General features: G+C 46.7%; 1 long non-coding RNA gene across 1 annotated transcript; it reads right to left on the bottom strand.

Annotated features, from left to right (window-relative positions):
- Positions 1 to 3,341: 3,341 nt before the first annotated feature.
- On the bottom strand, positions 3,342 to 20,952 carry LOC129637810 (uncharacterized). The gene is made up of 4 exons (XR_008707585.1): positions 20,905 to 20,952; positions 5,373 to 5,491; positions 4,678 to 4,838; positions 3,342 to 3,507 (listed from the first exon to the last, which is right to left on the bottom strand). It is a non-coding gene; the product is annotated as an uncharacterized LOC129637810 (long non-coding RNA).
- Positions 20,953 to 21,086: the final 134 nt, after the last annotated feature.

The following is a 21,086-nucleotide window of genomic DNA, read 5'->3' on the forward strand; positions in this document are numbered from 1 at the left end:
GTTCGCTGCAGACAACAGCCAAGACATGGAAGCAACCTAAGTGTCCAATGACAGATGAAAGGATAAAGATGTGGTACATACACACGATGGAATACTATTTGGCCATAAAAAAGAATGAAATATACCATCTGCAGCAACATGGATGGACATAGAGATTATTATACTAAGTCAAAGACAAATATATGATATTGCTTATATGTGGAATCTAAAAAAAATCTGATACATGAACTTAAATCCAGAAACAGAAATAGACCCACACACATAGAAAACAAATTTACTGTTACCAAAGGAGAAAAAGAAAGAGAGATAAATTAAAAGTTTGGTATTAACATATACAGGCTTCCCTGGTGAATTACATGGTAAAGAATCTTTCTGCGATGCAGGAGACCCTGGTTTGATCCTTGGGGTGGGAAGATCCCTCGGAGAAGGAAATGGCAACCCAATCCAGTATTTTTGCCTGGAGAATTCCATGGACAGTGGAGCCTAGCAGGTTACAGTCCATGGGGTCACAAAGAGTCAGACATGACTGAGGGACTAACACATTCATTTTCATGACCATATATACACTAATAGTAGGGTGGCACTAGCGGTAAGGAACCTTCCTGCCAATGCAGGACATATAAGAGATGTGAGTTTGATCCCTGGGTTGGGAAGAGCCCCTGAGGCGGGCACAGCAACCTACTCCAGTATTCTTGCCTGGAGAATCCCATGGACAGAGGAGCCTGCTGCGCTAGTTAACAGGGTTGCAAAGAGTGGGACACGACTGAAGCGACTTAGCTCCCACGCATGCAGATGAACAAGGACCTAATGTACAGCACAGGGAACTATACTCAGTATTTTATAATAATCTATATGGGAAAAGAATCTTTAAAAAATACATATATATGTATAACTAAATCACTGTGCTGTACACCTGAAACTAACACAACATTGTAAATCAACTGCACTTCAATTAGTCATTTAAAAAAGAAGATATTCTTCACATCATCGCAGAGTGTCTGGAACTGGACCAGCCTGTAGTTTAACTGGTGCTGATAAAAACTCGGGGAGCCACTCCTGAGCTGGGGACACTTGATGGTTATTCTATTGTCTTCTTTACTCTTGTCTGTATCAGAGGCAGATGTGAAAGCTCTGGGGCTAGACAGTGGGGTTCAAACTTTGCTCGGACACTTCTTTATGAGTGAGCTTGGCCGGTCACAGTCCCACTGTATGCCTCAGCTCCCCCATCTGTCAAGGGTGGGGGTGTAACAATTCTTCCTGATAGAACTGTGGTGAGAGTCAGAGGAGTTAACTAGTGTATCACCAGCACTAAAGCAATTCTAGCTCTGGGGACTCCCCTGGTGGTCCAGTGGATAAGACTCAGAGCTCCCAATGCAGGAGGCCTGGGTTTGATCCCTGGCCTGGGAACTAGATCCCACATGCCGCAACCAAGAGTTCAAAAGCTTAAACTACAGATCCCAAGTTGTGGACGATTCCTCATGCCCGCAACTAAGACCCAGTGCAGCAAATAAACTTTTTTTTTTTTTTTTTAAAAAAGAAAGGTTAGCTCTGACTGTTGCTATCAGATAAAACTTGAGTGGTCTCATGATTTTTTTTTTTTCACATTTCATTTGTCTGAGCAGACCTGGACCGAACCCACACCGCCCCCCCCCCCTCCACCCTGCCAGCAGACACAGAACACTTGTGTTTGTTGTTCTTTTTTTCTTTTTTTAACTAGATAAATTGAGTTGTAATTCACATACCACGTGATTCCCCATTAAAGAGTACAATTCAGTGGTTTTGTGTCTTCATGGAGTTATGCATCCATCACCACAGTTTCAGATTATTGCCCCCAAAGAGGACAAGGAGGGGCAGCAGTGACTCTGAGCCCTCTATGACTTCTCCCGCAGAAGGGGGTGGGCTGTGAGGGCCCCCACCTCCCCAGAGCCCCTCTGGGTGGGCACCGTCAGCCGCCGGGGCCTGAGGTATTCTTTAGGGACACCAGAGATCAGCCGGCTGGCCTGGTCGCCTACCCACTGCACTTAGCGCAATCGTGTGACGTGTATCTTTAAAAAAAAGGTGACCACAGACCTTGTGCGGCTTTCTCTAGATCAATGATAACCTGCCACAATTTAATTTCCTCTTTTTTTTTTTTTTTGTCTCAAGAGGGAGAGAGAACCACTAGTCAGATATGCTGGGTGTTAAAGCTGCAACAGAGCCCATAAGGGGCATTTCGCGACCAGCCCCTGGTAGAGGCGGGCAGCCAAGGGCTCAAAATGACTCTGGGGTGTCTGCTTCAGCAACTGGGAAACTGGCGGCAACACTTACCCACATGGCGGCAGTGAAGCAAGGCAGGTAGGAAAGAGGCGGAGGAATCTGGATCTCCTGGGATCCTGAAACTCTCGCGAGACTTGAGTAGGCTCTGCCCAAGCTTTAGCATGAGACTAGGGCTTCCCTGGTGGCTCAGATGATCAAGAAACTGCCCTCCATGCGGGAGACCGGAGTTCGATCCCTGAGTCAAAAAGATTCCCTGGAGAAAGGAACAGCAACCCACTCCAGTATTCTGCCCTGGAGGATTCGCATGGACAGTCCACCTGGGTCACAAAGAGTCGGACTCGACTGAGCGACTAACACTTTGACTTTCAGGATGAGACTGAGCTGCATTTAAATCTTGGCTCCTGCTTTCGGGCCACATGGCCTTGAGCGAGTCACACTGCGTCTGGGTCTCCTGGTCTGTAGAATGGGGACCGTAAAACCTGAAGGGTCCCCTTGTGAGGAGCCGAGGGCCCAAGTCACAGCGCACCCAGCAGGGGCCAGGGCACTGGGTTAGGAGATCCCAGCACTGATGGTCTTGACAATGATGGGTGTTATTTCCCCTCCCTGACTGCGCATCTTGGGGAAATTCCAGCCCAGGGAGTACCTGTTATGGGGGTGAAGGAGGCAGAAAGGCTAGAAAGGGCTAAAATAGGGAACTCCGGGGGAGGGGGTTTCCAGCTGAGCAAGAAGGGAGATTCTGGTAGGTCTGGGGAACGAAGCCCATCGCCAGGTCTCACCCTTGTCAGGCCTCCCCAGCTGACATGCTCACCAGGGTGGTCCACCCCTTGGGCCCCTCCTTTACCACATCTTCCCCTCCCCGCCTCCCTGGTCTCTTCCATCCCACCTCAAGCCTTTGCCTTGACTGTTCCCCACCCCCACAATGCTTTTCCTTGACGGGCTTCTCTGCATCCTCACAGCATGTGCTGCCCTGACCTCCTCTCTCACACAAACCCCAGCCCATCCTTCCATTAGTCTCCATCACATCACTCGCTAGAGCATTTATCTGGCTCTGAAATTATATTTCATAACATATTTATCAATGTGTCTTCGTGTTTCCCTCCTACCCCTCCAGACTGTCAGCCCGCTGCGGGCAGGCGTCTTGTCCCCTTGTTCACGCTCTGTCCCCAGGACTTGGCATGTGCATCCTGAGTGGTCTAAAGCAGGGGTCCCCAACCTCTGGGATCCAATGCCTGATGATCCGAGGTGGAGCTGCTGTAATAATAAAAGAAATAAAGTGCACAATAAATGTCATGCTCTTGAATCATCAAGAAACCACACACACAAACACACACACACTCCACTATGGAAAAATTGTCTTCCACGAAACTGGTCCCTGGTGCCAAACAGGCTGGGGACCACTGCTCTCATGAACATTCCCAGGGGTGGGGTTTGGCTGAACCTGGGTGAGGGCTTCCTGGGAGGAGACCACTGGGAGTCTTTGATCCCCAAGGAAGTGGATGAACCTCTGGCTCTCAGCAGGAGGGTAGGCAAGGCCCAGAGATGTTCACTCAGCAACTCCCGGGCAGAGCGGGCCCAAAGGATGTAGAAGACTTGTCTGTTGGAATGTGTCATCCCTGGAGACAGGATTAGCATCCCTCATGTCCCTAGGCCCATGTCTCTAGCTAGGGGATTCTTGGCTGGTTAGTGGCCAGGGCCCCAGAGCCTCATCAGACCCTCCTCCTGAGAACAGGCTGCTCCCAGCTGGCCGGGTCCTGCTTAAGGCAGGACACCACGCCTCCCTCTGAATCCTGACTTTGTTCTCTCTGCAGACCGCCCCCATGGGTGGGCCTGTAGACTGGCTCTTTGCTAAAAATCCTCCACGCCTGTCCACATCTATCTATCCTCGCCTTAATCCAAGTCTTTCAAGAACTGCAGGGGCCTGCTCCCTGCCCTCCTAGCCCCTCTGATTTGTTTTTCATGTGGCAGACACAGCTAGCTCTTTCCAATTTAATTTGGGTTCCATCTTCCCAGAGATGATGAAATCCTTTCATGTCCTCACACTGCTCTGTGGATGAAGTTCAGCCACCCTCCATGTGACCTGATCTTCCCACCCCAACCTCTCAGCCCACGGCACCTCTCAGATACTCTGCTCTGGGTGTTTCTTGACCACTGGGCCTTTGCACTTGTGGTCCCCTCTGCCTGAAAAGATCTTTCTGCCTCTCTCTGTTGGATTAATTATTCTTGCTCGGCTTTCAGATCAAGCCTCAAATATCATGTCTTCCAGGAAACCTCAGGTCCCTGTCAAGGTGGCATCTCCCTCTACACACTCTCATTGGCTCTATATTTGTCTCCTGGGACTGTTCAGAGTGATTGTATAATTATCTGTTTCATGTCTGCCTCCCCTTAGACTGAGCAGCGCTGGGGGTGGGAACCTTCTCTTACCTGCCTCTCCTAACACCGCACATGGAGCATCAAAGTCTGGATGGAGCAGAGACATGCTCGTGCCTTCACGCACTTGTTCTCAACAACCGTTTGCTGAAAATCCACTGTCACTGGGCTACCAAGTTGGCACAGATCTGATTCTAGATCTCAGGGGGCTTAGCCTGTTGGGGACCACACATTACGGGTTAAAGAAATGTATTATTAAAATTAATTTCACCTGTTTCTTTTTCCTTTTTAAATGGGACTCTTGGAAAATTGTAAATTTCACACGCAGCTGTCATTAGTGCCTGGCACAGTGCCTTTCTGGCATATAGTAGGTGCTCCATAAATATATATCTGTTGAATAAGAGACTTCCCTGGTGGTCCAGGGGTTAAGACTCTGTGCTTCCAATGCAGGCAGTGTGGGTTCAATCCCTGATTGGGGCACTAAGATCCCACATGCTGTGGGTGTGACCAAAACTAAATTTTTAAAATATGTGTCTGTTGAAAAATTAAATAGTTGTCTTTGGGAGGTGATTGGAAGACAAGAGGAAGGGTACTGTCTTTGCATTGTATTCCCTTTGAGTTTACAATGAACAAGTATCTTCTTTTAAAAAAAGAGAGAGATCTAAAATAAAATACAAAAATAAATGAATAAAACACAATCAAACACTCCCTTTGTGATGACTTAATATATTAAGAGAAAAAATCATCACCGTTATACACTTGAAAGATGCCTCTCAGGAACTTCGTGGCGGGCCAGTGGTTAGGACTCTGCTCTTTGACTGCAGTGGCCCCAGTTCAATCCTTGGTTGGAGAATTAAGATTCCTTAAGCTGCAGAGGGTGGCCAAACAAACAAACAAACAAAAAGATGCCTCTCACAGGTATAGACTCAGATGGCTTAGTGTGGCAGCTACGAAGTGCCAGAAAGCTGAGTCTTGGATGATGGGGGAGATTCCTCTCCACACCCCAGGTTCAGGGAGGCCCCAGAGTCTCCTACGCAAGTGTCAGGCGGGGAGGCCAAGCCCAGGGATAGACCCCCATTGTCAACAAACTAAGATTCCCCACTCCCCAGTTCCCAATCTTCCTGCCTGCTTCTGGGGTTTCTTCTGTCCATCTGTACAGTGGGCACATTGGACTCACTTCATTTTTTTTTAAACTTTTTACTGTGAAAAATTTCAAACATATACAAAAACACAGAGAAGGGTAAAGGGAACCTCCACGCACTGCCCCTCCCCTCAACAACCATCGGCTCCTTTTCTTTCACATCTACCCACTCCCCACCCTGATTATTTTAAAGCAATTCCTCAACAGAGTATCACTTCATCTGTAACTAGTTCAACATGTTTCTCTCAGAGACACAGCCTCGTTTTCAAAACATAAGCACAGAACCACTATCACACCCCATAAAATGAACAATAACAGCTTAATATCATCCAGGATTCCCTTGGTATTTGCATTCCCCAAATATCAACGTAAAACAAGACAGTTAATGTGTTCAGTCAGGATCCAAACAAGGTCTGCACGTTGAAATCAGCTTACTTGTCTCTGAAATCCTTAAAAGAATGTTTTTAGTTGTATATTGTAGTATAGTTGAGGAACAACGTTGCATCGGTTTCCGGTGTACAGCAAAGTGATTCAGTTGTACATATATATGTATCTATTCTTTTCAAAGTTATTTTTGTATTGAGGTTATTACAGAATATTGAGCAGAGTTCCCTGTGCTATACAGTAGGTCCTTAACCCTTAAAAATTTTTATTTTATTTTTTGGCTGCACCACTGGGTCTTCATTGTGGCATGCAGATTCAAAAGCTGTGGCATTTCAGCTTAGTTGGTGTGTGGGATAGTAGTTCCCCAACCAGGGACCAAACCCACGTCCCCTGCATTGAAAGGTAGATTCTTAATCACTGAGCCACCAGAGAAGTCCCATAAACCCCTTTCACGTAGGCTTTAGATTACTCCAGTATATCCTTCTATTCCCCCCACCCAGCCACTCTCTCCTTCTTGCCAGTACTCACCACATTAGTTACCTATTTGCTGCAAAATGAATTTCCACGAAACAGATCAGCTTAACACAACAAATATTTACAATCCCATAGTTTTTGTTAGGCAGGAATCTGAATGAGAATTCTTCCAGCTCAGCCTTTCTCACTGCAATCTAAGCGTCGGTGGGGCTGTGATCTCATCTGCAGGCATGACTGGGGAAGGACCAGCTCCCAAGCTCCCTCAGTACACATCGGCAGCACTCACTTCCTTGTTACAGGGGCCCTCCAACGTGGGAGCTCACGACATGGCAACTTGTGTCAACAAAGCAAGCAAATGGGAGAGGGAGTGATGTGTTTCACACTTGTGCATGCACTCAACCTGCCTGGAGGAGCTGTTCAAAGACAACTCACTAGGCTCCACCCCCAGAGTTCCTGACCCAGCAGGCTTGGGCAGGGAAGGACATGCATTTTGAACAAGCTCCCAGGTGACGCTGAGGAGCCACGGGTTGAGAATTACAGAATTATAGGCACCCCCTCCCAAATTTTTTAATTTCTTCCTTGAACTTTTTCTGCTGAGGGATCACTGTTAAGAATTCCAAGGTGAAGACAGTGGCTTCAACCCTGGCTGCAAATAAGAATTAATTGGTGAAAAACTAAAAATAGAGTTGTCATATGATCCAGCAATCCCACTCCTGTGTACATATCCAGACAAAACTCTAATTTGAAAAGATGCACGTACCCCTACGTTTACAGCAGCGCTATTCACAGTAGCCGGGACACGGAAGCAACCTAAGTATCTATTGACAGATGAACAGATAAAGAAGATGGGGTATGTGTGTATATATATATTGGAATACTATAAAAAAAGAAAAGAATGAAATAATGTCATTTGCAGCAACATGGACAGACCTAGAGATTATCATACTAAGTGAAGGAAGTCAGAAAGAGAAAGCCAAACATCATATTATACCACTTATATGTCGAATCCAAAACACAACACAAATGAACGTATCTCCACAACAGGAATAGACTCACAGATATGAGGCTCAGACTTGTGGTTGCCAAGGTGGAAGTGGGTTCGGGAGGGAAGGATTGGGAGTTTGGGATTAGCAGATGTGAACTATTATATATAGATGATATTATAGACAATAAATATTATATATAGAATATTATATATGGAATGGATAAACAACAAGGTCCTGCTGTGTAGTGCATGGAACTGTGGTCAGAATCCTATGATGAACCAGAATGGAAAAGAATATGAAAAAGAATACGTATGTATACACATATATATCTTTACTGAATCACTTTGATATCAGTGATACCATTGAATCACTTTGCAGGTGATTAACACATTATAAGCAGGAATTAACACATTATAAATCAACTATATTTAAATAAAATTTTTTAAAACTTACTAGGTGAACTTTAAAGGGTCACACCATCTCTGCATCCCCAGAAAGGCCTGAGAGACAATCACTGAAAGAGCAAATGTCACAACAGCGACTCTGGTGGTGAACGTGGTACCCATGCCTCTAGCCGTAGATAATTTCCACATCTATTAATGAAGTGGGGCTTCCCACTTTACAGATAAGGAAATTGAGGCTCCAAGAAGGTAACTGGAAAGCGGCAGAGCTGGGCTCAAACACAGCCCCAAGTGCCCTGTTGGCCAGCGGGTCGCAGGCCTCTTAGCTTGTGCTGGAGTCTCCAGCCCCTCTGGGTTGAAAGTCCCCAGCCCTCAGATCGAGAGAATGAGGTTGCTTGTGGTCAGGCTCAGCTGTGGATAAAAGCCCCTAAGAGCTGGGCCTCGGGAATAATTCCTGCCTGACCCCAAAGCCACCCCGTGCCTGGGATGGCGGCTATGAATAATGGACGACACTGGGGAGAACTCTGTGGCTGGTGATTCATCTTCACTGTAATGGTCAACTGCCTCTGGTGCGGGGAGGGGAGGACGGATGGACTTCCCTGCAAGAGGCTCAGGCTCCCCTCTCCTTCCCCAGCCTCTCCCCAGCCTCAGAGTCAAAGGCAGGGGCCATAGGAGAATCAGAACCCCACTGCCTATTACTCCCCCATCTCCACCTCTAGACCCTTCTGCCTGGAGAAGCAAGGCCCAGGGACTAGATTCTGGAGGGTGAGGGAGGGAAGGAATGGCTTTGAAATGTGATGCAGTTTGGTCTTCCCTAGTGGCTCAGTGGTAAAGAATCCGCCTGCCAATGCAGAAGTCCTGGGTTCCATCCCTGGGTTGGGACGATCCCCTGGGGAAGGACGTGGCAACCCACTCCAGTATCCTTACCTGGAAAATCCCATGGACAGAGGAGCCTGGTGGGCTCCAGCCCATGGGGTCTCAAAGAGCTGGACACAACTGAGCACAGTGGCACAGTGGCTGATGGGTGAGGGTTCTGTAGCTCAACTGCCAGGGTTCAAGTCCTCTGAATCACACTAGCATTGTGCCTCTGGGGGGCTCACTCATCCTATCTGACACTCGGTTTCCTCATCTGTAAAGTGTGGAAGATACCATCAGCTTCACGGAGCTGCTGCTGCTGCTAAGTCACGGAGCTGTCAGGGGTTAAATGAATAAATAATACATGAAAAGTGCTTGGCCTCATCAGGCACATAGTAGGTACTCAATAAATGCTAGTTAGGTTGCGTACCCACAATGTGGGCAGCTTTTCTGCACACTTTGTCTCATGTACTCCTTGTGGCACCCAAGGACAGTATTTGCCATAATTCTCATTTTACAGATGAGGAAATCAAGGATCACAGAGATTAAGTAGAAGATCACAGAGTAGTCCATGAGAGGAGCAGAATTTGAACTCAATATCCAGTCAACAACTTCCAGTACACTCACGAGTCCCAGTGGAACATCCTGCCCCACTGTCCTGCACTTATTACCCTACAAAAGCTCTTCAGTTTACACAATCCTTCCTTACACAAAAATCGACCCCAGATTAAGGACTTAAATACCAAAAACCAACAAAAAACCCACCTTAAAAATTTTTAGCAGGAATAAGAGGAATAATCCTTTCGAACTTAATGAGCCAAAGATGATAGATTATAGACTTAAATGTCAAAAACAAAGCGTCAGAAACCTTAGCAGGAAGTATAAGTGAATATATTTTAGACCTCAGCATTAACAAAGGTGTTCAGCATCATTAGCGATCCAGAAATGCAAATCAAGATCTCTACTGGGAACAATTTCACAGTCAACTGGAAAACATTTTTAAATCAAATCATACCCAGTGCTGGAGAGGATGTAGATCATACATGTTGCTGGCGGAAGTGTAATTAGGGCAACCACTTCATAAAGTACCTTGCTGTCATCTCTCACAATTGAATATTCATATATTCAGAATCCCAGTGATTCCATTTCCAGGCAAACACTCCAGAGAAACTCTTGCATGGACAATCAAGAGCCACTTATAAGAATGCCAAAGGATTTCCCTGGTGGTCCGGTGGTTAAGAATCTGCCTTCCAATGCAGGAGATGAAGGTTCGATCCTTGGTCGGGGAACTAAGATCCCACATGCTGCAGGGCAACCAGGCTCAAGCACCTCAACTACTGAGCCTGTGCACTCTGGAGCCTACAGGCCACAATCAGAGAGAAGCCTGTGTACTGTAACAAACAGCCCATGTGCCACAACTAAGCCCAAGAAAGCCAAAAATATATACATAAAAAAAAAGAATGCTCAAACAGCACTGTAAATTAGCAGACACCCATACACCATTCAAGAGGCTGTCCACAGGAAACCAGACTGGCCAGCCAGGATACACTGACCTAGGAGAATATGGCACAAACAGGCAAATCCCAGTGTGGGACAGTCTTAGCTATATGTAGACTATTAAATGATGAAATGAAGTCTCATAAGATTCACATATCTTGATACACTTTTTTTGGTTATCTGGCTTCCCTTTGTTGATGGATTGAATTGTGTCCCTGAAGAGATCACTGAAGTCTTAATCCCTGGTACCCGTACATGTAACCTTATTTGAACCTGTGTAGGGTCTTTACTGATGTGATTAAAGTTTATTTTTAAATTTTTTAAAATTTATTTATGGCTGTGCTGGGTCTTCATTGCTGCACATGGGTTTTCTCTAGCTGTGGTACGCAGGCTTCTCATTGCAGTGGTTTCTCTTGTTGCAGACCACGGGCTCTAAGCACATGGCCTCAGTAGATATGGCATGCAGGCTTAGCTGCCCCATGGCATATGGGATCTTCCCAACCAGGAATTGAACCAGTGTCCCCTGCAATGGAAGGTGGATTCTTAACCACTGGACCACCAGGGAAGTGGTATTATTTAAGTTTAGATGAGGTCATATGAGTTAGAGTAGGCTCTAAATCCAGTGACTGGTATCCTTATAAGAAGGGGAAGAACTCCCACTAACAATTAGACAAACAAAAGAAGTAAAAAGCATCCAAGTTGGAAAGGAAAAAGTAAAATTATCTGTTTGCAGATGACATGATCTTATGTACATAAAATCGTAAAGACTCCATCAAAAAGCTATTAAAGGACTTCCCTGGTGTTCCAGTGGTTAAGACTCTGCGCTTCCACTGCAGAGGAAGCGGATTCCATCCCTAGGCAGGGAACTAAGATCCCATGTGCCATGCAATGTGGCCAAAAAAACTTTTTTTTTTTTTTGCTCTTTAATTTGTTTATTAAAATTATTACAAGGCATATGCATTAGGTGGGCTGTAGGCGTAAACAGTATTTTATGCACCATAGAAAATAAAAGCTTTAATCCACAGGCAATATTTCCTACCACTAGAACCAAGTCCACCCCATCAGGCAAGAAGGCCAAGGAAAAGATGATTTAAAGCAGCTGAAATGTTGCCTGCCTCCTGCTTGAGGTGAGTGGGAGCATCAGAAAGTATGGTACATTTTAGGATGTAGAAAGAGCTTGTGCAAGGCACTACGGTAGGGGTGACACTGAGCGTGTGTGTGTGTGTGTGTGTGTGTGTGTGCTTAGTTGCTCAGTAGTGTCTGACTCTCCGCAAACCTTTGGACTGTAGCCTGCCAGGCCCCTCTCTCCACAGGATTTTTCAAGCACTGGGAGTGGGTTGCCATGTCCTTCTCCAGGGGATCTTCTGAATCCAGGGATCAAACCCGCATCTCCTGTGTCTCCTGCATTACAGAGGGATTCTTAGGGAATCAAAAGGACAGTATGGCTGGAGTTCTGAGTAGGAGAGGGAAAGGGCCAGGAGATATCAATGGTTGGATCATTCTGGACTTTGGAGATCACATTCATTATGACTTGATTGATGACACCAGCTTTCAGCTCATTTTCTGAGCAGACATGATTGGTCAACATACACAGAATCTAATACAGAATCAGATCTTTGCCAACTCACATTTCTAGATCCTCCCTCTTGTAGTTTTCTTTACTTATATCTTAAGTGATTCTAAAGCAATTCTCTGACAAAACAAAAGAAAACAAAACTCACTCCAACTCATTGGCCACAAAGTAGAATCTTTCAAAAGCACAAGTCTCTTTTAACCTTACCTGATAGTTAGGGATTAAAGGCTACATGCTAAGTTGCTCAGTTGAGTCTGACTCTTTGCAACCCCATGGACTGTAGCCCACCAGGCTCCTTTGTCCATGGAATTCTCCAGGCCAGAATACTGGAGTGGGTTGCCATTTCCTTCTGCAGGGGAATCTTCCCCACCCAAGAATTAAACCTGGGTCTCCCACATTGCAGGCAGATTCTTTACCAACTGAGCCACCAGGGAAGCCCAGGGAGGGGTTAAGGGCTACACCACAGCTAACCAGCTGTCCATCAAATCTGTTTTGCTTTCACCCTGGGACGACAATGTTTCACAGCCTCCTCAGCCACTGGGTGTGACTAGATGGCTAAGAATTGCCAGTGGGATCTGCCATCTTGAAAAGACCGACTTAAGCAACAAAAGTTTAGTTTCTCACAGTTGTGGAGGCTGAAAGTCCCAGATCGAGATCCTAGCTAGCTCAGTTTCTGGTTAGGGCTCTCTTCCTGACTTAAAGACAGTTGCCTTCTCACTGAGTCATAACCTCTTCTTTGCCTGTATGGACAGAATAAACAGTCTCTCTTTCTCTTCTTGCAAGCCACCAATCTTACTGTATCAGGTTACCACCCTTATGACCTCATCCAACCTTGCTGCTGCTGCTGCTGAGTCACTTCAGTTGTGTCCGACTCTGTGCGACCCCATAGACGGCAGCCCACCAGGATGCCCCATCCCTGGGATTCTCCAGGCACGAATACAGGAGTGGGTTGCCATTTCCTTCTCCCAAAAAAACTTTTTTAAAAAGCTATTAGAACTAATAAATGAATTCAGTAATGTTGCAGGATATATAAATCAACAAACAAAAATCACTTGTGTTTCTATCCATTAACAGTGAACTATCTGAAAGTGAAATTAAGAAAGTAATCACGTTCACAATAGCATTAAAAACAATAAAATCCTTAGGAATAAATTTAACCAAGGAGGTGAAAGACCTGTACACTGACAACTATAAGACAAAAAATAAAACCAAAACAAAAAAACCCGTAAGATACTGATGAAAGAAACTGAAGACACAAATAAATGGAAAGCTCTCTGTGTTCTCGGATTGGAAGAATTAATATTGTGGAAATGTGCATACTATACAAGGTGATCTACAGAATCAATGCAGTTCCTATCAAAATTCCAATGGTATTTTTCACAGAAATAAAAAAGTACCCTAAAATTTGCATGGGACCACAAAAGACTTCAAATAGTGAAAGCAATCTTAAGAAAGAACGAAGCTGGAGGAATCACACTTCCTGATTTCAAGCTATATTACAGAGCTTTAATAAAACATACTGGCATAGGGACTTCCCTGGTGGTCCAGTGGCTAAGACTCCACACTCCCATTGCAGGGGGCCCGGGTTCTATCCCTGGTCAGGGAACTGGACCTCACATGCCCCAACAAAGACTGAACATTCTGAGTGCTGCAACTAAGAGCCTGTGCAGTCAATAAATTTGATGAAAAGATACTGGCATAAAAAAGGCACCGAGCCAGTGAAAAATAGTAGAGAGCCCAGACGTTAAACCTACACAAACACAGTCAACTGATTTTTGACAAGGCAACAAGAACACGCAATGGAGAAAGGACAGTCTCTTCAATAAATGATGCTGGGGAAACTGGATATTCACATGGCAAACAATGAAACTGAATCCCTGTCTTAGACCACTCACAAACTCAAAATGGATCAAAGACTTAAATGTAAGACCTGAAACCATAAAACTACTAGAAGAAAATATCAGGAAAAAGCCCATGGACTTGGCAATGATTTCTTGGATAAGACACCAAAAGCAGTAAAAACTAAAATAATCAAGTGGGACTACGTCAAACTAAAGAGCTTGTGTAAAGCAAAGGAAACAACCAACAAAATGAAAAGGCAACCTACAGAATGGGAGAAAATGTTTGCAAAAAATACGTCTGACCGGCAGTTAATGTCCAAAATATACAAAGAACTCAACTCAATAGCAAAAAAGAATTTGCTATTTTTAAAATGGGCAAAGGACCCAAATAGACATTTTTCCAAAGAAAACATTCAGATGGCCAATAAGCACATGAAGAGGTGCTCAACATCACTAATTATTGGGGACAAGCAAATCGGAATCACAATACCACTTCACACAAAAGGAAACCTTTGTGCACACTGGTGGGAATGCAAATCGGGCAGCTACTATGGAAATCAGTATGGAGATTCCTCAAAAAATGAAAAATAGAATTGTCATGTGATCCAGCAATCACTCCTGGGTATATATCCAAATGAAATGAAATCGGTATCTTGAAGAGATATCTGAACTCCCATGCTTATTGCAGCATTCTTCATGATAGCCAAGACATAGAAAAAAAAAAACCAAATGTCCGTCAATGAATGAATGGATAAAGAAAATGTGGCATATATACACATACACGTATATGTAATATATCATATAATATATGTAATATAATATACACACACATATATGTAATATATCATATATGTAATATAATACACACACACACATGCACACACACACACACACACATTGGAGGAGGAAATGGCAACCCACTCCAGTATTCTTGCCTGGGAAATCCTGTGGACAGAGGAGCCTAGTAGACTAGTTACAAAGAATCAGACATGACTGAGTGACTGAACACACACACATATACATATACACACACAATATAATATTATTCCACCATATGTTAAGTGAAATAAGCCAGACAAAAAGCAATACCATATGGTTATCACTTACATATGGAGAAGAAAGGAAGTGGGAAAGAGACCGAGAAACAAAGGGAAGGAAAGCAAGCCAATTTCACAGAAACAGAAAATAGAACAGTGGTTGCCAGGGACTGTGGGGGAGGAAGAAACAAGGAGATAAAAAGGTCAAAGGGTACAAACTTTCAGTTACAAGAATAAGTTCTGAGGGTCTAATGTACAGCGTGCTGACTATAGTTAGCAACTCGTTACTGTATACTTGAAAGTTGCAGAGTAAGTATTAAACATTCTCACCCTGTGTACGTGGGTGCATACACACACACACACACACACACACACACAGAGTTAACCATGTGAGGTGATGAACATGTTCATTATCTTGATCTGGGTAATCATTCCACAATGTGTATGCATTAATATTGGAAGTTTCACACTGTGCACTTTAAATTATACAATTATATTTGCCAATTATTCCTCAATAAAGGTGAGGGAGAAATGGGAGAGGTGATGACACCAGAGGAGCAGGCATGTGAAGACAGAGGCAGGGATTAGGGTGATGCAGCTACAAGCCTCGGATTGCTGAGGATTGCTGGCAACCACCAGAAGCCAGGAGAGAAGCATGGAACGCGTCCTTCCCTAGAGCCTTCAAAGGGGATGTGGCTCTGCCAGCACCTTGATCTAGATCTTCTAGCTTCCAGAGCTGTGAGAGAATAAATTTCTACTGTATTAAGCCATCCAGTTTGTGGGAATTTCTTCCAGCAGCCCTGGGAAGCTAATACATCCTTTCAATAAAGTTAGTAGGAAGAAGCTAACATTAAAAAAAAACATAAAAGGAGAAGGGGAGCGGCAGAGGATGAGATGGTTAGATAGCATCGCTGACTCAATGGACGTGAATCTGAGCAAACTCCAGGAGATAGGAGCCTGGCACGCTACAGTCCATGGGGGTCCCAAAGAGTCAGAGGTGACTTAGCAACCGAACAACAACAACATAAAAATAGACTTGGAGGATAAAACCACACAAGAGAGAAACCAGGGAGCAATGAAGACAGGCCCCAGGGCGATGGGGATGACAAGGGGGACAGGAGGGGAAACCTCCAGGCTGGACATGGGCCATTGTTAGGGTCCTAGCTTTTGATTAATGGGTTACATGGTGTGAATCACGTGATTAAAATAGCTGTGGGAATTTTTAAGAAAATCAGGTCATGCAAGGACCAAAGAGAAAACACCATGATCTGGGTTATGATTGGCCCACCATTCTCTGCACCTGAAGTTTGCTAATAAAATTACTTAAAATCAACAATAACAAAAAATTACTTAAAAGGGATTCCTGCACCACTGCCTTTTTCCACGTCTGTGACAGAGTGCCCCTCTCCCCTGCCCCCTCCCAGTCCCCACGCTTCTCCCCTTACTGTCTTTCCCTTCTTCCCCAGCGCATACATGGTCTGACAAACCCTGCAGAGTACTCATTTCTGCGTTTATCATCTGTCTTCCCTCGGAGACGCTGTGAATGCCATGAGGGCTGAGGTTCCCATCTGATTCACGCCGGTCTCCCCAGGAGGGAGCACAGTGCTTGGCACAGAAGAGGTGCTACATAAAGATCGGCTAAATCAATGAAAAAACTGAGTAAATAAACAAAGGGTTTGGTGAATGGGCAGTTAAGGGGCTCCGGCGCTCAGATGCATGTGTGTGTTGTGGGGGGTGGGTACTACACGTGGAAATACAGTACAGGCTTCAGGCAGGGAGCAACCTGTGGGCAGTCATGCCCTCCCCACTCCCCAAGACTGCCCCTCATCACGCTGATAACAGACGCCAGAAACGAAGACCAGAACCAACCCAGGTTCCTCTCAGCTCATGACAATCCAGCTGGATGCAGGAGCCCATGAGATGCCTCTGCCCCAGCCGGGGGCTCTTGTCTGGCACTGAAATAAGAGCACCGGGCTCCAAGCCACTGTGGGGTTCGCCTCTGGCGCGTGCTCCACTTCCGCCTTCCACCTGCCCCCATCTTCACCGCTGCTAGCCCCCTAACCATCTCTGGTTATTTCTATTACACTTTGCTTTAAATTCGCCCACTTCTTTTTTTTTTTCTCCCTGAAGAGACTGATTTAAAAAGGAATGGAGAGGGCTGGGGAAGGAATTCGCTGGTGGTCCAGTGGTTGCATGTCCACCTGCCAATGCAGGGGACGTGGGTTCGGTCCCTGGTCTGGGAAGATCCCACAGACCACGGGGCAGCTGGGCCCGTGCAACGCTACTACTGAAGCCTGCGTGCCCTAGAGCTTGTGCTCCGCAGCAGGGGAGGCTGTCATAGTGAGAGGCCCGTGCTCCACAATTAGACAGTGCCCCTCGCTCCAAGCTACAACTGGAGGGAGCCCATATACCTCAGTGAAGACACAGCACAGCCAAAAATAAAAATAAAGAGCAAATTTTAAAAAATAGTTTAAAAAAGAAAAAGGAATGGGGGAAATTTCCTGGGGGGTCCAGTGGTTAGGACGTGGCGCTTTCACTGTTATGGTGTGGGTTTTAGTCCCTGGCTGGGAACCTAAGATCCCACCAGCTTCGCAGCAGAGCCAACATAAATAAATACATAAAAAGGAATGGGTATGTCACTATCATAAACGGAAAAGCAATATCTGGGCCAAAAATAGACAGTAACATAAACTGCAGAAAACAACACGTTGTTCAGTTCGAGATGGGAGTGTGGATTGCCCAAGACTGTCAGCCTGAGGTTATAAGGTTATAAGGGGGCCGAGCTAGCACTAGAGAGAGGCCAGAGAGATGTTATACCCACTGACCAGCAAGGGCTGATTTCTCTCCTTGACCCAGATTGCTGGGTGACTCAGAGTTAGGTGACACCCTGTCTGTGTCCCACCTAACCTCGCCCTGGAGAACTCACCTCTCACCCTTTGCGGAACTGCCCTCTGGCCCAGCGGTTCTCTTCATGTTTAGGCCTGGAACCCTAAGAGTAGTGGCCTGGGCAGGAGGCCCAATTGGAGTCTCCCCAGAGGCTGGCTGAGGCCTCTCTATTCCCTGGCAAGCCCCTCCCTTGTCCCACCCCCTCCTGTGCCCCAAGGGAAGTGGGCACAGGACCAGGCTGGCACAGGGCAGGCCCAGCTGGGCTCCAGCAAGCCCCAGGGAGCCAAGGCGAGCTCAGCCTTCGTCCTTAATTATCTTCCTGGCTAATGAGCATCTAAAAACCTCCCTGTCATCGTCAGGAGGACCCCTGGGATGCTGGGGGCAGGGCGGTTCTACGGACCAGATGTCACCAATGGAGGGAGGTATTAGCACCCACCCCTTCCTGGAGAGAGGAAATGGGCTTGGGGAGGGGAGCAATACTTCCTGTCTCTTTGTAGGGGAGAAAGCTAGGGTTGGGGCAGACAGTTAGGGTGGCGGTTAAGTTCAGGACTTGGCAGTCTACTGGGAGGGCTCGAATCAAGGCTTGGTGCGCACCACCTGTGACCTTTAGCAAATGCACTAGCCCCTTGCGGTTCAAAGCGTGGTACCCAAACCATCACTACCACCCGGGGGCTTGTGAGAAATGCAGAACCTTGGGCCCCAACCTACTGAGTCAGAATCTACAACTTAACAAGACTCCCCCCAGATAATTTCTGTGCATATGTGCTGCTCTGTGCCTCAGTTGTCCCATCTGTAAAATGGGGATTAAAATGGGTTCATGTATATGTAGTAGTGCTTAGAACATGGTTTGCTGCTCTTATTATTTATTCATTGTTATTATTGTTGAAGCAACTCACTCAGGGCAAGACAGATAGCTGGACTATTCCCAGCCCCCCACCTTTCAGCACCCCAGAGGTGGGTTGTCCCTGTGAAGACCAAGAACCTGAGGCTCACAGAAATGCAGTGATTTGCCCAAGATCCAAATGAGGAAGCCCAGGTTCACTCCTACACCGATCCAACCCCACTACTAATGTTAAGAGTGAATGGAGGACTTCCCTGGCAGTTCAGTGGTTAAGACTCCATGCTTCCAATGCAAGGGGCACAAGTTCCATCCCTGGTCAGGAAACTAAGACCCTACATGCTATGTGGCATGGCCAAAAAAACAAGTATTTAAAAAAAAAAAAAAAAAAGAGTGAATGGAATTGTTTCCTCTGTACTAAACCCTTGTGGTACTCACAAATGCCCCGTCAACTCCTTCACAATTGCCTTTGCTGTCACCTCCATTTTTCAGGCAATGAAACTGAGGGTCAGAGAGGTCAGGCTGCTTTTCTAAAGCTACCCAGCAGGAAAGGCTGCACTGTACCCAGAGAGTTTGATGCTCATCATCCATGCTATGCTATATCCCCCCATCACTATTTTTTCCTCCCAGAATTTTTTCCCCCAAAGTGTCCCTGAGTCCCTTGTCACCTTTTTTGCCAACGCTGGCTCTGGGGTTCTGGGCCTGCCCCTCCCACCTGCTCACCACTAATGAGGTCTTTGGCCACTTGAGGCTGGGACCACAGAGGCCGCTGAAACTGACTCTGTGGGAAAAACTTGCCTCCTTTCACCCGGGGCTCCCAGGTGTGGCTGACTGGGCAGGAGCCTTTGAGGGTGGTGCTGAGCCAACTCAGGAGTAGGAGCTGTGTTGAGCTATCTGGCTCTGGCCTCTGGGGAGCTGGCCTGGAGCTGAATGCCCCTCTGCCTCTTTGTCCACTCTCACTTAACCTCCAGCTCACCTCCGGGGCCTAGCCTCTTGGCTAGGGTGCAATGGGGTCAGACCCGGAGGTCTGCCGTCTGCCCATTCATTCCTTCCTTCAGACAAGCAAATATCATATCCTCTTGTAAATGTACAATTTTGCAGTGCACAGGCTAGAACATAACCTACAACAGCACTGGGTGGAAATCAGGGAGGGCCCTCTGAAAGATGGAGTGGAAGAACGTTTCAGCTGAAGGAAACAGCACAGGCAAAGGCCCAGAGGTGGGAAACAGCATGGTGCATTTGAAGCAGGAAGACACCAACCCCGAGTGGATGGAGCAGAAAGAGCGTGGTGACTGTGGCCTTGAGAGTGGGGCCCTCCATCTTCTCCCAGAGGGCTCTGCTTTTTTTTTTTTTTTTTTTTTGTCTGTGCTGGGTCATTGTTGCTGCCCAAGGGTTTTCTCTAGTTGCAAGGAGTGGGGGTGATTCTCTAGTTGTGCTTGGGCTTCTCAATGCAGTGCTTCTCTTGTTGTGGAACATGGGCTCGAGGGTGCACAGACTCAGCAATTGCAACCCATGGGCTCAGTACTTGTGGTGAGGGGGCTTAATTGCCCCACAGCATGTAGAATCTTCTGGGACCAGGATTGAACTGTCCCCTGCATTGGCAGGTGGATTCTTAACCTGTGGACCACCAGGGAAGTTCCAAGGATTCTGCTTGAGACTGGAAAAGACATTTCCAGATAAGATGACCAGTTCTCAGGATGAGGTGCTCCACCTGCCCCCTCCTACATTGCAAGCCAGAGGCAATGGTCCAGAGAACTTGGGCCACAGAGGCCTTGAAGGACCCACTCTTGCCCCTCTTACAGCCAGCTGGCCACAAGGGGAAGGAGTGTCCTCTTCCTTGACCGCCTTCCTGGGTGGACAAGTGGACTGACTGGCAGTCATTCCCAGGGCAAACAGGCCTGGCCTCCAATCCTGTCTTTATTATATGTGGGCTGTGGTACTTCAGTTCTCTGGAACATCAACTGCAAAATGAGCAGCTCTTCCTTTCCTAGTTGTCTCCATGAAGTGTGTTGAGAGGAGAGCACAGGGCCTAGTGCTGGGTGAGGCCTAATCGCGGGGGCTATTATGTTCAATAACCATGATTAAAAGAGGCCAAAAAGGCTGCAAATCCTGTTTCAGCCCGCAGCAGAATAAGAGCTCTGTTGAGGTCAGGGTCCTTGCTTGTGTTGTTCGTGGTTATTCCGGCCACCACTGGTACACCCAGCGTACATGGTTGGCGTTCCACAAACGTCGAAAGAATGGATGGATGATGCAGTAATGAACTAATTAATAAACAAGTGAATGACCAGCTCCCGCCCCGAGGGAGGACATGTAACTCAGGGGTCCTGCCTGTCTTTTGTCCTGCCGGGGCAGCTTGCCACACTCTTACCTGCTCTGCACCTCAGTTCTCGCCTCTCTTTGCTGGCGGGTGTAAGGGAAGCCTCTGGGGGCTGGAGGCGGGGGTTCCGGGCACAGAGGCCCCGCACCCACCCGCGCCCAATCACGGTGCGCCGAGGCCGAGCCCGCCCCCCGCCCCCAGTCCTGCCAGCTGCGATCAGCCCCCGCCCCGCC

Source organism: Bubalus kerabau, chromosome 23 (assembly GCF_029407905.1).
Source record: "Bubalus kerabau isolate K-KA32 ecotype Philippines breed swamp buffalo chromosome 23, PCC_UOA_SB_1v2, whole genome shotgun sequence".
NCBI classification, from domain to species: domain Eukaryota; kingdom Metazoa; phylum Chordata; class Mammalia; order Artiodactyla; family Bovidae; genus Bubalus; species Bubalus kerabau.